Source organism: Bubalus kerabau, chromosome 2, assembly GCF_029407905.1.
Source record: "Bubalus kerabau isolate K-KA32 ecotype Philippines breed swamp buffalo chromosome 2, PCC_UOA_SB_1v2, whole genome shotgun sequence".
Taxonomy (NCBI): domain Eukaryota; kingdom Metazoa; phylum Chordata; class Mammalia; order Artiodactyla; family Bovidae; genus Bubalus; species Bubalus kerabau.
In genome coordinates, this window is record NC_073625.1 from 72,263,433 (window position 1) to 72,275,182 (window position 11,750).

At 40.1% G+C, this 11,750-nt stretch overlaps 1 non-coding gene across 1 annotated transcript; it reads left to right on the forward strand.

Annotated features, from left to right (window-relative positions):
• The first annotated feature begins 10,490 nt into the window (after positions 1-10,490).
• On the forward strand, positions 10,491-10,562 carry TRNAG-UCC (transfer RNA glycine (anticodon UCC)). Its single transcript has one exon. It is a non-coding gene; the product is annotated as a tRNA-Gly (tRNA).
• Positions 10,563-11,750: the final 1,188 nt, after the last annotated feature.

Genomic DNA, 11,750 nt, shown 5'->3' on the forward strand with positions numbered 1-11,750 from the left:
GTCAGTGCTAACTACAGGGTTTTAATCTGTTGCACCTGTCACTTCCAGAGTTTTTCCCTCTTCTTTGTTTATTTTAGCTTCCTCTGTTTGCAAGTCTCTTCAATGCCTAATTTATGCCCTGACACAAGGGGGTAAAGGTGGTCACTTATTTAGGCTGGCTTGTTCAGTTATGTTCTGGGGAGGGAGGAACACTGCAAACAAATATCACTGACATGTGTGGGGAGTGCTCATGGTGTCTGGGCCACACTGGCTTTGCCCCTGCTTATGGCATGTGTGCTTTTCTGGTCTACACTGCTCAGGCTCCAGGTTGCTCTGCAGGGGAACTTTCTAAAGCAGGCCCTGGGTTGCGTGCACTTCCCAGGTCTAAACTGCTCAGGTTCAGTTTCTTGGGTACTCCACAAAGGCACAGACTCGGTTGGGCCTGCATTTTGTGCCCTTCCCAGGTCCATACAGCTCAGATGACCAGGTGCTTGGCGAGCACACTCTCCCAGCTGGGTGGTGCGTCTTATTACCCCCACAGTCTTAGCCCCTCAGTTTCCTGGGTGCACTGTGAGAACACCATCTCAGGTATGCCGTGTGTCTCCCCTGGGGAGCTATTCTCTGACTGCAACCCTCCTGGCGGATGTCAACCATCCAGAATTACAGGAAGACTTTGTTAGTAAATGGGAGCCTGTGCACAGTTTGGTGGAGGATGCCACCTCTGGAGCCAAGGTTGCCCCTTGCGTTCTGGCTCTGGCTGTCGCCCACCTGTCTCTCTGCCTCCAGCAGGGGGAGGGGCTGGTCCACAGCCGGCTAGCTCTCCTCTGGTATTCACTTAATCCTTTGTTCTGTGAGTGGGCCAGGCTGTGACTCAGACCTTTTGGCAGAAAAGTTCTCTCTCTCTCTCTTTCCTCTCTGGCTATCCCACAGTAGGTTGGGTTGCTATCTCATGTTAACTCCCTCAGATTGCCCTCGGGGCATTCAGGCCCGGTCCCCACCCTGTACATGCAGCCTGTACCTCTCTGTTCAGTTCCTGCTCACTGCTGGCAGACATGAGCATCCAGGCTACTTCTCCAGGGGGAGTCGTGGCTAGGTGCGTAATTTGTGGGTTCAGTTTTTTTTCTTCTCCCAATTATGTTGTCCTCTGACGTTCCAAAACAGAAAGAGACTCACAAAGAGACAGACTTGTGGTTTCCCGAGTGGGGCAGAGGAAAAGATTGCGAATTTGGGATTAATGGATGCAAGCTATTATATACAGAATGGGTGAACAATAAGGTCCTGTTGTACAGCACAGGAACTATATTCACTATCCTGCAATAAACCATAATGGGAAAGAATATGAAAGAAAGAAATGTATAATTGAATCACTTTTTTATGAGCAGAAATGAACCCCAACACAGTAAATCAATTATGTTAGTTGCTCGGTCATGTCTGACTCTTTGCAAGACCATGGACTGTAGGCTGTCAGGCTCCTCTGTCCATGGAATTCTCTAGCCAAGAATGCTGGAGTGGGTAGTCATTCCCTTATGCAGGGGATCTTCCCAATTCAAGGATCGAACCCAGGACTCCTGCATTGCAGGCAGATTCTTTACCATCTGAGTCACCAGGCTTCCCAAATCAACTGTTCTTCAATAAAAAGTTTTTATTAAATACAGAGTAATTCCTTCTCACTCACCTCCACTGAACCCTCCTGAGGCATGCAGTGAGGGGTGAGCCTAACTTTTCCAGGAAACTTACTAAAAATCTACTTAAAGTCACAAAATAGCTGGGTCAGAGCCCAGGTCTGAGCTTACAACTGATGCTCTGTCCAGTCTCCCAGCCATTTCTCTTCCACTACAATTATTACCACATTTTTGAGCTGCTGTGTAAATTGATTTTCTAATACTGTCAACCCACCCCAACCAAAACCCAAAGAACAAAACCCAACATAACAAAAGGGGGAAACAATCTTAACAAAAGCACAAGAGAGATGATAGTGACTGGTGTGTCTTTTGGCAGCCCCTATAAAGGAGGGTACTTGTCTTCCTATCACAGAACCATCTTCACTGTAGGTGAGGCAGGGAAAGGCAAGAATGGAGGTACCTGAAGAACAGAGCAAGCCCAGTGTGCCCCTCCCCCACCTCAACTTTTAATCAGTTATCTGATAAAATTAGCAATGGGTAAACCTGTGGCGGATTCATTTTGATATTTGGCAAATCTAATACAGTTATGTAAAGTTTAAAAATAAAATAAAATTAAAAAAAAAAATAAAAAGCAGATGCTGAAAAAAAAAAAAAAAAAAAAGAAGCAGCAGGAAGAGAAAAGGAGAGAGCAGCAAACTCCAAGTTCAGTTCAGTTCAGTCACTCAGTCATGTCCAACTATTTGCGACCCCATGAACCGCAGCACACCAGGCCTCCCTGTCCATCACCAACTCCCAGAGTCTACCCAAACCCATGTCCATCGAGTCGGTGATGCCATCCAACCATCTCATCTTCTGTCATCCCCTTCTCCTCCTGCCCTCAAACTTTCCCAGCATCAGAGTCTTTTCCAATGAGTCAGACTTCGCATCAGGTGGTCAAAGTATTGGAGTTTCAGCTTCAACATCAGTCGTTCCAATGAACACCCAGGACTGATCTCTTTTAGGATGGACTGGTTGGATTTCCTTGCAGTCCAAGGGACTCGCAAGACTCTTCTCCAACACCATAGTTCAAAAGCATCAGTTCTTCGGCACTCAGCTTTCCTAATAGTCCAACTCTTATATCCATACATGACTACTGGAAAAACCATAGCCTTGACTAGATGAACCTTTGTTGGCAAAGTAATGTTTCTGCTTTTCAATATGCTATCTAAGTTGGTCATAACTTTCCTTCCAAGGAGTAAGTGTCTTTTAATTTCATGGTTGCAGTTACCATCGGCAGTGACTTTAGAGCCCAGAAAAATAAAGTCAGCCACTTTTTCCACTGTGTTTCCCCATCTACTTGCCATGAAGTGATGGGACCAGATGCCATGATCTTCGTTTTCTGAATGTTGAGCTTTAAGCCAACTTTTTCACTCTCCTCTTTCACTTTCATCAAACAGCTTTTTAGATCCTCCTCACTTTCTACCATAAGGGTGGTGTCATCTGCATATCTGAGGTTATTGATATTTTTCCCAGCAATCTTGATTCCAGCTTGTGCATCTTCCAGCCCAGCATTTCTCATGATGTACTCTGCATACAAGTTAAATAAGCAGGGTGACAATATACAGCCTTTATGTACTCCTCTTCCTATTTGGAACCAGTCTGTTGTTCCATATCCAGTTCTAACTGTTGCTTCCTGACCTGCATACAGGTTTCTCAAGAGGCAGATCAGGTGGTCTGGTATTCCCATCTCTTTCAGAATTTTCCACAGTTTATTGTGATCCACACAGTCAAAGGCTTTGGCATAGTCAATAAAGCAGAAATAGATGCTTTTCTGGAACTCTCTTGCTTTTTCCATGATCCAGCTGATGTTGCCAGTTTGATCTCTGGTTCCTCTGTCTTTTCTAAAACCAGCTTGAACATCTGGAAGTTCACGGTGCACATATTGCTGAAGCCTGGCTTGGAGTAGTTTAAGCATTACTTTACTAGCGTGTGACAAGAGTGCAGTTGTGCGGGAGTTTGAGCATCCTTTGGCATTGCCTTTCTCTGGGATTTGAATGAAACTGACCTTTTCCAGTCCTTTGGCCACTGCTGAGTTTTCCAAATTTGCTGGCATATTGAGTGCAGCACTTTCACAGTAATAATGCAAAGAAATAGAGGAAAACAATAGAATGGGAAAGACTAGAGATCTCTTAAAATCAGAGATACCAAGGGAACATTTCATGCAAAGATGGGCACAGTAAAGGACAGAAATGGTAGGGCCCTAACAGAAGCAGAAAATATTAGAAGAGGTGGCAAGAATACACAGAAGAACTGTACAAAAAACATCTTCATGACCCAGATAATCACGATGGTGTGATCACTCACCTAGAGCAAGACATCCTGTAATATGAAGACAAGTGGGCCTTAGGAAGCATCACTACGAACAAAGCTAGTGGAGGTGATGGAATTCCAGTTGAGCTATTCCAAATCCTGAAAGATGATGCTGTGAAAGTGCTACAAACTCCAAGGAACCCCCACAAAGAAAGCAGGAGAGGGTCTTGTGTGGGAATCCAAGTGAAGAAAATGCATTAAATAGGAAGTGAGCAGCTGTGTCTGCTAGTGGACTTAATTTCAAGTGAATCAAGAACTTGATGTTTCTTTTTAATTTCTGAGACACAAAATAAAATGTCTAAATTTATTTTAAATTTTCTCAATTGTTTTAATTGTTTTTTCAAATTTTCACTCAGTTTATTTTCTTATTAGTTCACTTTTATGTTTACTTCATTTGGCTACAAGCTGTCTGCAGAAAGAGACATGACATCATTTTGTATCTTCAGCATATATTTTGATGCTTGTGATATAACAGCTGTTCATTCAGTGTTCAGTAAGTGAGAAAATGAAGGGACAAAACAAAGTAAAACTGTTAGGCTTTCCACTTCAACTGAGGATTCACCCTGAAAGTATATAGTTTCTGGAAATTATTCTCACAATTTACCAGTTTCAGATGTCACAAACCAAGAACACTGATCTGTATACCATCCAAACATGCTAAGAAATGCATTCACAAAAATATTCCTTTGTTTCTATTAACTATTATATTTGTGAGTGCATTGGGTCAAGAATGAAGGAAAGGGAAGCCAGTCAGGTAGAAAGCTAGTAGCCTTTAGATGATTAAAGAAGCTTATTCTTCCAGGAGGTTCCTTTGTGTTTTAGATACAAGCCTTCTGTTCCCCTTTAATAAAGGAAGGGAAAGGATGTTATATGCAGGAGCTCAGATACCCATAGTAAAGCTATCTTTTATCCTGTGAGTTTTCTCATCTCCTCCAGCTCCATTGGTTACTTTCTGCTAATGCTGCCCTTTTTGCTGCATATTCCATGTCAAGGTCACCTTTCTTACTTTTTAAAGTCAAACGTCCTTTTTACTTGAGTTTCAAACACTATCCTCAATTGCTTACTTCTAAGACTTACTGAAAGAATATAACCTCTGAGAACTAAGAGAACTGTAATATTTATATATAGATTCTAATGCATTAAACACAGAATTTTAAGTATAGTTTAAATATTACTGAGTTGTGTGGCTTCCTCTCTATTTATGTCCAGAATTGCATTTGCCATACCTAGGCACAGAAATAGTGTGATTTAATTAATAAATTGCAGGAGGTCAGATGCTAAGCCTTGTTTCTTATTTTCATGAATATGCAGCCATTTAATCATAAATTCACAGCTTTCCAATTACTACCTGAGTGACCTTGGTAAATTACTTAACCTCTATGTAGTTTAAGGACTCATGCTGAAAAATAGATCTTAACTAGGGTAGCTAGTTTACTACCTAATAAATGTAATTTATTTTCCACCCAGAGACAGTTTTGTGAATGGTAGAGAAAGCAAATAGTAAGTTTAGTCTAAAAAAAGGCATAAAAAGCTGGATCATTCAAGAGAATCCAGGACATATGGTCTTCCCATAAAAAATAGTGCAAGTGAAAGTCATTCAGTCGAGTCTGACTCTTTGCAATTCCATGGACTATAGAGTCCATGGAATTCTCCAGGCCAGAATACTGGAGTGGGTAGACTTTCCCTTCACCAGGGGATCTTCCCAACCCAGGTCTCTGGCATTGCAGGTGGATTTTTTTTACCAGTTGAGCCACAAGGGAAGCCCCAAAATACTATAGTAGGTAGCCTATCCCTTCTCTAGGGGATTTTCCCCACCCAGAAATTGAACTGGGGTCTCCTGCATTGTAGGCAGATTCCTTACCAATTGACCTACCAGGGAAGCCCATTATTAAATGAGAAAACACATAGACTTAGAACTGTAGGTATTCAATAAATATTAGATTATTGTTATTAATATTGTAATTTATTATTATTTACCTAAGAAAACTCTTGAGCCATCTTTGGTCATTAAGTAAGTGTCACCCTTCCAAGACAAGTAAACCAGCACAGTTGTTTTGCCCACTTTTGATTATTTTACATTTTCTTTTGATAGCATCAGTTCAGTCAGTTCAGTCGCTCAGTCGTGTCCAACTCTTTTTGACCCCATGAATCGCAGCATGCCAGGCCTCCCTGTCCATCACCAACTCCTGCTGTTCACTCGAAAGTTAATCCATTCTCACCATCAGTAAGTTTCTCTAGTCTGGAGGCCATAAATGAAATATATTCTGAACTGAATGATTGTTTAGTAGAATTCTGTCCTCAGTAGATTTAGAAGAGCTGTTCAGTTTTTGTTTGTTTTGTTTTTCTTTTTGTTTTCTGAGTGAGCCCTTCAGGATTATTTTGAAATTGGTCTTGCTCTCTCATTTTAGAGGCAGAATCATTTCAATCCCTTTAATTTCTCCTCATAAGTATAATTTTCCAGCTCTTTCATTTATGTGGTTCTGCAGTGAATCCTACACAAAGTTCTTTAAACTCCTTGCTGTTGCTGCTGCTAAGTCGCTTCAGTCATGTCCGACTCTGTGCAACCCCATAGACAGCAGCCCACCAGGCTCCCCCGTCCCTGGGATTCTCCAGGCAAGAACACCGGAGTGGGTTGCCATTTCCTTCTCCAATGTGTGAAAGTGAAAAGTGAAAGTGAAGTCACTCAGTCGTGTCCAACCCTTAGCGACCCCATGGACCATAGCCTACCAGGCTCCTCCATCCATGGGGTTTTCCAGGCAAGAGTACTGGAGTGGGATGCCATTGCCTTAAGGAGCCTCAAATTGGTTACAGTCCTCTAATAGAGATAAAATGTTGAATATAGTAAGAGGATAACATTAAGATTGTCATATGCTAATCTAGAATTCTGTAAAACATTTTATGTGGATAACATGCTTGATTTGCTACTCTCCATTTGTGTCTTAGGGGTTTCCTAATAGATATATATAATATCTATTTTTATTTTTCCAATAAAAATATAGATTTCTTCAGGTCTTTAATATAACTTCATGGTAGTATAGATACTAGACTGAGAGTTCCACAAGGATCAAGACCATGTTTATTTTTATCACCAGTATATAACGAGCTCCTAGCAGAGCACCTGCCACATCAGAGGGTGCTAGCAAATATTTGCTGAACAGGTGAATGAGTGGATCAATAAATGAATAAATGAAGATAGATACAAATGAGAGACTGCTAAATAAATGTAGTGAATTGCATATCAAAGTATGTACAAGTAAAAATATCAGTTCTCTGTGATTATGGTTTCAGTGTGTCTGCCGTCTGATGCCCTCTCGCAACACCTACCATCTCTCTAGGGTTTCTCTTACCTTGGACGTGGGGTATCTCTTCACAGCTGCTCCAGCAAAGCATGGCCACTGCTCCTTACCTTGGATGAGGTCACCCCTCCTGACCTTGAACGTGGAGTAGCTGCTCTCTGCCCTCCTGTGCCCATGCAGCCACCTCTCCTTGGACGTGGGGTTGCTCCTCTCAGCCGCCACTCCTGGATCATCGAAAAAGCAAGACAGTTCCAGAAAAACATCTATTTCTGCTTTATTGACCATGCCAAAACCTTTGACTGTGTGGATCACAATTAACTGTGGAAAATTCTGAAAGAGATGGGCATATCAGACCACCTGACCTGCCTCTTGAGAAACCTATATGCAGGTCAGGAAGCAACAGTTAGAACTGGACATGGAACAACAGACTGGTTTCAAACAGGAAAAGGAGTACGTCAAGGCTGTATATTGTCACCCTGCTTATTTAACTTATATGCAGAGTACATCATGAGAAATGCTGGGCTGGAAGAAGAACAAGCTGGAATTAAGATTGCCGGGAGAAGTATCAATTACCTCAGATATGCAGATGACATCACCTTTATGGCAGAAAGTGAAGAGGAACCAGAAAGCCTCTTGATGAAATGAAAGAGGAGAGTGAAAAAGTTGGCTTAAAGCTCAACATTCATAAAACGAAGATCATGGCATCTGGTCCCATCACTTCATGGCAAATACATGGGGAAACAGTAGAAACAGTGTCAGACTTTATTTTTGGGGGCTCCAAAATCACTGCAGATGGTGATTGCAGCCATGAAATTAAAAGACGCTTACTCCTTGGAAGGAAATTTATGAACAACCTAGATAACATATTAAAAAGCAGAGATATTACTTTGCCAACAAAGGTTCGTCTAGTCAAGGCTATGGTTTTTCCAGTGGTCATGTATGAATGTGAGAGTTGGACTCTGAAGAAAGCTGAGTGTCGAAGAATTGATGCTTTTGAACTGTGGTGCTGGAGAAGACACTTGCAAGACCCTTGGACTGCAAGGAGATTTAACCAGTCCATCCTAAAGGAGATCAGTCCTGGGTGTTCATTGGAAGGACTGATGCTGAGGCTGAAACTTCAGTACTTCGGCCACCTCATGTGAAGAGTTGAGTCATTGGAAAAGACCCTGATGCTGGGAGGGATTGAGGGCAGGAGGAGAAGGGGATGACAGAGGATGAGATGACTGGATGGCATCACTGACTCGATGGATGTGAGTCTGAGTGAACTCTGGGAGTTGATGATGGACAGGGAGGCTTGGTGTACTGCAATTCATGGTGTTGCAAAGAGTCGGACATGACTGACCAACTGAACTAGAACTAACTAAAAATATCAGATATTAATATCTATCCATTTCTTCAAGGAATATTTATTGAGCACCTTTATGCTAAATACTAAGAATATAAAATAAAATTAAGATAGAGTCATTACGCACTTATAAAAATAGAGAAAACAACTATGGATTAGATAAAATAATGATAACTTTAATATACACTAAAATAATAATACATTCCCCTAGAGAAGGAAATGGAAACCCTCTCCAGTATACCTACCTGGAGAATTCCATGAACAGAGGAGCCTGATGGGCTACAGTCCATGTGGTATCAAAGAGTCAGACATGACTGAGTACTAGCAGCTTATGTACAATATAATTTATCCTATATATATGAAGATGGTTTAACAATATGTATTTTTTGTTCATTAAATTATTAACTGAATGGAAAAAATCATATAATCATGGGAATAGGAGACAAATGTCTTTTGTAATTTCCAAGTATTTCTGGCATTTGTTTTGGCAAGCTGGAAATAGAAAATAACACAAAAAGTAGAAATTAGAAATAATTACAGAGATTATTCTGAAACAGTGAATCACTAGAGGAAGTTTCATTTAATTCAGGAACAAGTTCCCTATACGGACACTATTTTTCAAAAGTCTAGTGTGCATTTTTTTTTCCCACTGATTGCCTTTGGTTTCTATTATATTATACAGTCTACAAATAAAATTATTTTCTCCCTTAAAAAAAAGAAATGCCTTGTATTGAGTCTTCCCTAAGTCCTTTTAGTTTCACTTAATATTGCTACTTTGAGAAAAGACATGTAGCAAAAAATATTTTACTTATAAAGAGTACAAATTTTCTTCAAATACTTGAATAAAATGATTTTCAGCAAATAAAAAGAAAGAAAGAAAGGAAGCAATGAACAAGCAAGGGTATAGATACTGGAAAGTGTTAGTCACTCAGTCATGTTCAACTTTTTATGACCGCATGAACTGTAGGCCCACCAGGCTCCTCTGCCTATGGAATTCTCCAGGCAAGAATGCTGGAATGGATAGCCATTCTTTTCTGCAGTGGATCTTCCTGATCCAGGCATTGCAGACAGATTTTTTACCATCTGAGCCACCAGGGGAGCCCCTATATAATGAAAAGGAAGAGATAAAATTATAATCATTAATATATTCCTGTGTTTGTGTATGAGAATCTATGCAAAGATGTTCATCAAGTTGTCAATAGTATCTTGAAAGAGGGGACATTTGAGAATATAAGAAATTGCAATTTTCTTATTTTTCTGTTTACATCCTATAGTTAGCATGATAAGAATGGTTATAGCTAAATATATAGTACAGTCCCTGCCCTCACAGACCTGTACTGAGGAAAAGAGACATAGCTGTGACCAGACAACTACCTTGTAATAACCTAGCACCATAGAAGCCCTAACTGATTTAAAGAGAACAGAGAAGGAAGTAACTATGTAAATTACAGGGAAGACTTTGGAAAGTGACAAGATTGAGAAAAAAAGAAGTGTTTTCAAGGCAATGAAAATAATGATTGTGAGATTAAGGATTATAAAATCAAAATGTGTTTTGTGAGAGGAAATTGTTCCATGTGGCAAAGAACATAGGGTGCAAGACAAGAAGAAAAGAGTAGCTGATAAAAAAGGAGGATTTAACCATATTGTAAGATTTCTTTATCATGTCAAGAAGATAAGCCTTAATTTTATACCAGTGGTAATCATACATTTTCATTCATGCACACTCAAAATGTTAAAAATTATCCATGTAATATAATATGTATGTGTATACTACATACTATATGCAGTATAAAAATATATACTATATTGTCAAGAAAACTATATACTGTTTTATATTTCCAAATTGACATAAAAAATTATCAAATTTTAAATGGTTTCAAAGAATAATTTATGAGGACTTCCCTGGTGGTTCAGTGGTTAAGACTCTGAATTTCCACTTCAGGGGCTCAGGTTCGATTCCTGGTCAGGGAATTAATATTCCACGTGCTTTGTAGTCAAAGAATAATTTCTGTTATATTATATACGTGTTTTAGTTGTATGATTGATTCTTGAACAACATTGTTCTGAACTTCAAGGGTCTACTTATGCACAGATTTTTTTCAAAACATATACCATCAGCTCTTTGTATACTCAGGTACTGCATTCTTGGATTACACCAATGATGGATCACAAACTTAACACACCATCAGTCATTCATTACTCCATAGTTGTGGAACTCATTGATACAGAGGGCCAACTATGGGACTGAAGCAGCCAAGGATTCTGGTGTCCACAGCACATCCTAGAACCAATCCCTCACAGATGCAGAGAACAATGGTATTTGCAAATCTTGGAGCTCCAGAGTGTCTCATTTAATTTAAATAAAAGAGCCTTCACATAAGCTAAATAAAAGATGTCCTGTCATTAAAACCCATCATCCATATCAGCAAGATAAGCAAGTAGGTGTATAGCTAGATGTGTAGGTAGACAGGGCTTTGCTTATACTGCAATCAGTGAAGAATCTGCCTACAATACAAGAAATCCAGGTTTGACCCTGGGTCAGGAAGAGTCCCCTGGAGAAGGAAATGCAAACCCATTCAAGTTTTCTTGCCTGGAAAATCATCAGACAGACAGGTGGATTACAAAATGAAGCCTTGACAAAAATAAGTTATCTGGCTGAAATAAAACAAAGACTCCTTTAACATTTCTTTTTTTTTTTCATTATTTTAATTGGAGGCTAATTAGTTTACAATATTGTTGTGATTTTTGCAATACATTCACATGAATCAGACATGGGTGTACATGTGTTCCCCATCCTGACTCTCCCTCACATCTCCCTCCCCATCCCATCCCTCAGGGTCATCCCAGTGCACCAGCCCTGAGCACCCTGTCTCATGCATCGAATCTGGACTGGTGATCTGTTTCACATATGATAATATACATGTTTCAATGCTATTCTCTCAAATCATTCTGCCCTCGCCTTCTCCCACAGAGTCCAAAAGTCTGTTTTTACATCTGTTTTTCTTTTGCTATCTCGCGTATAGGGTCATTGTTACCATCTTTCTAAATTCCATATATATGTGTTAATATACTGTATTGGTGTTTTTCTTTCTGACTTACTTCACTCTAATAGTAGACTCCAGTTCCATCCACCTCATCAGAACTGATTCAAATACATTC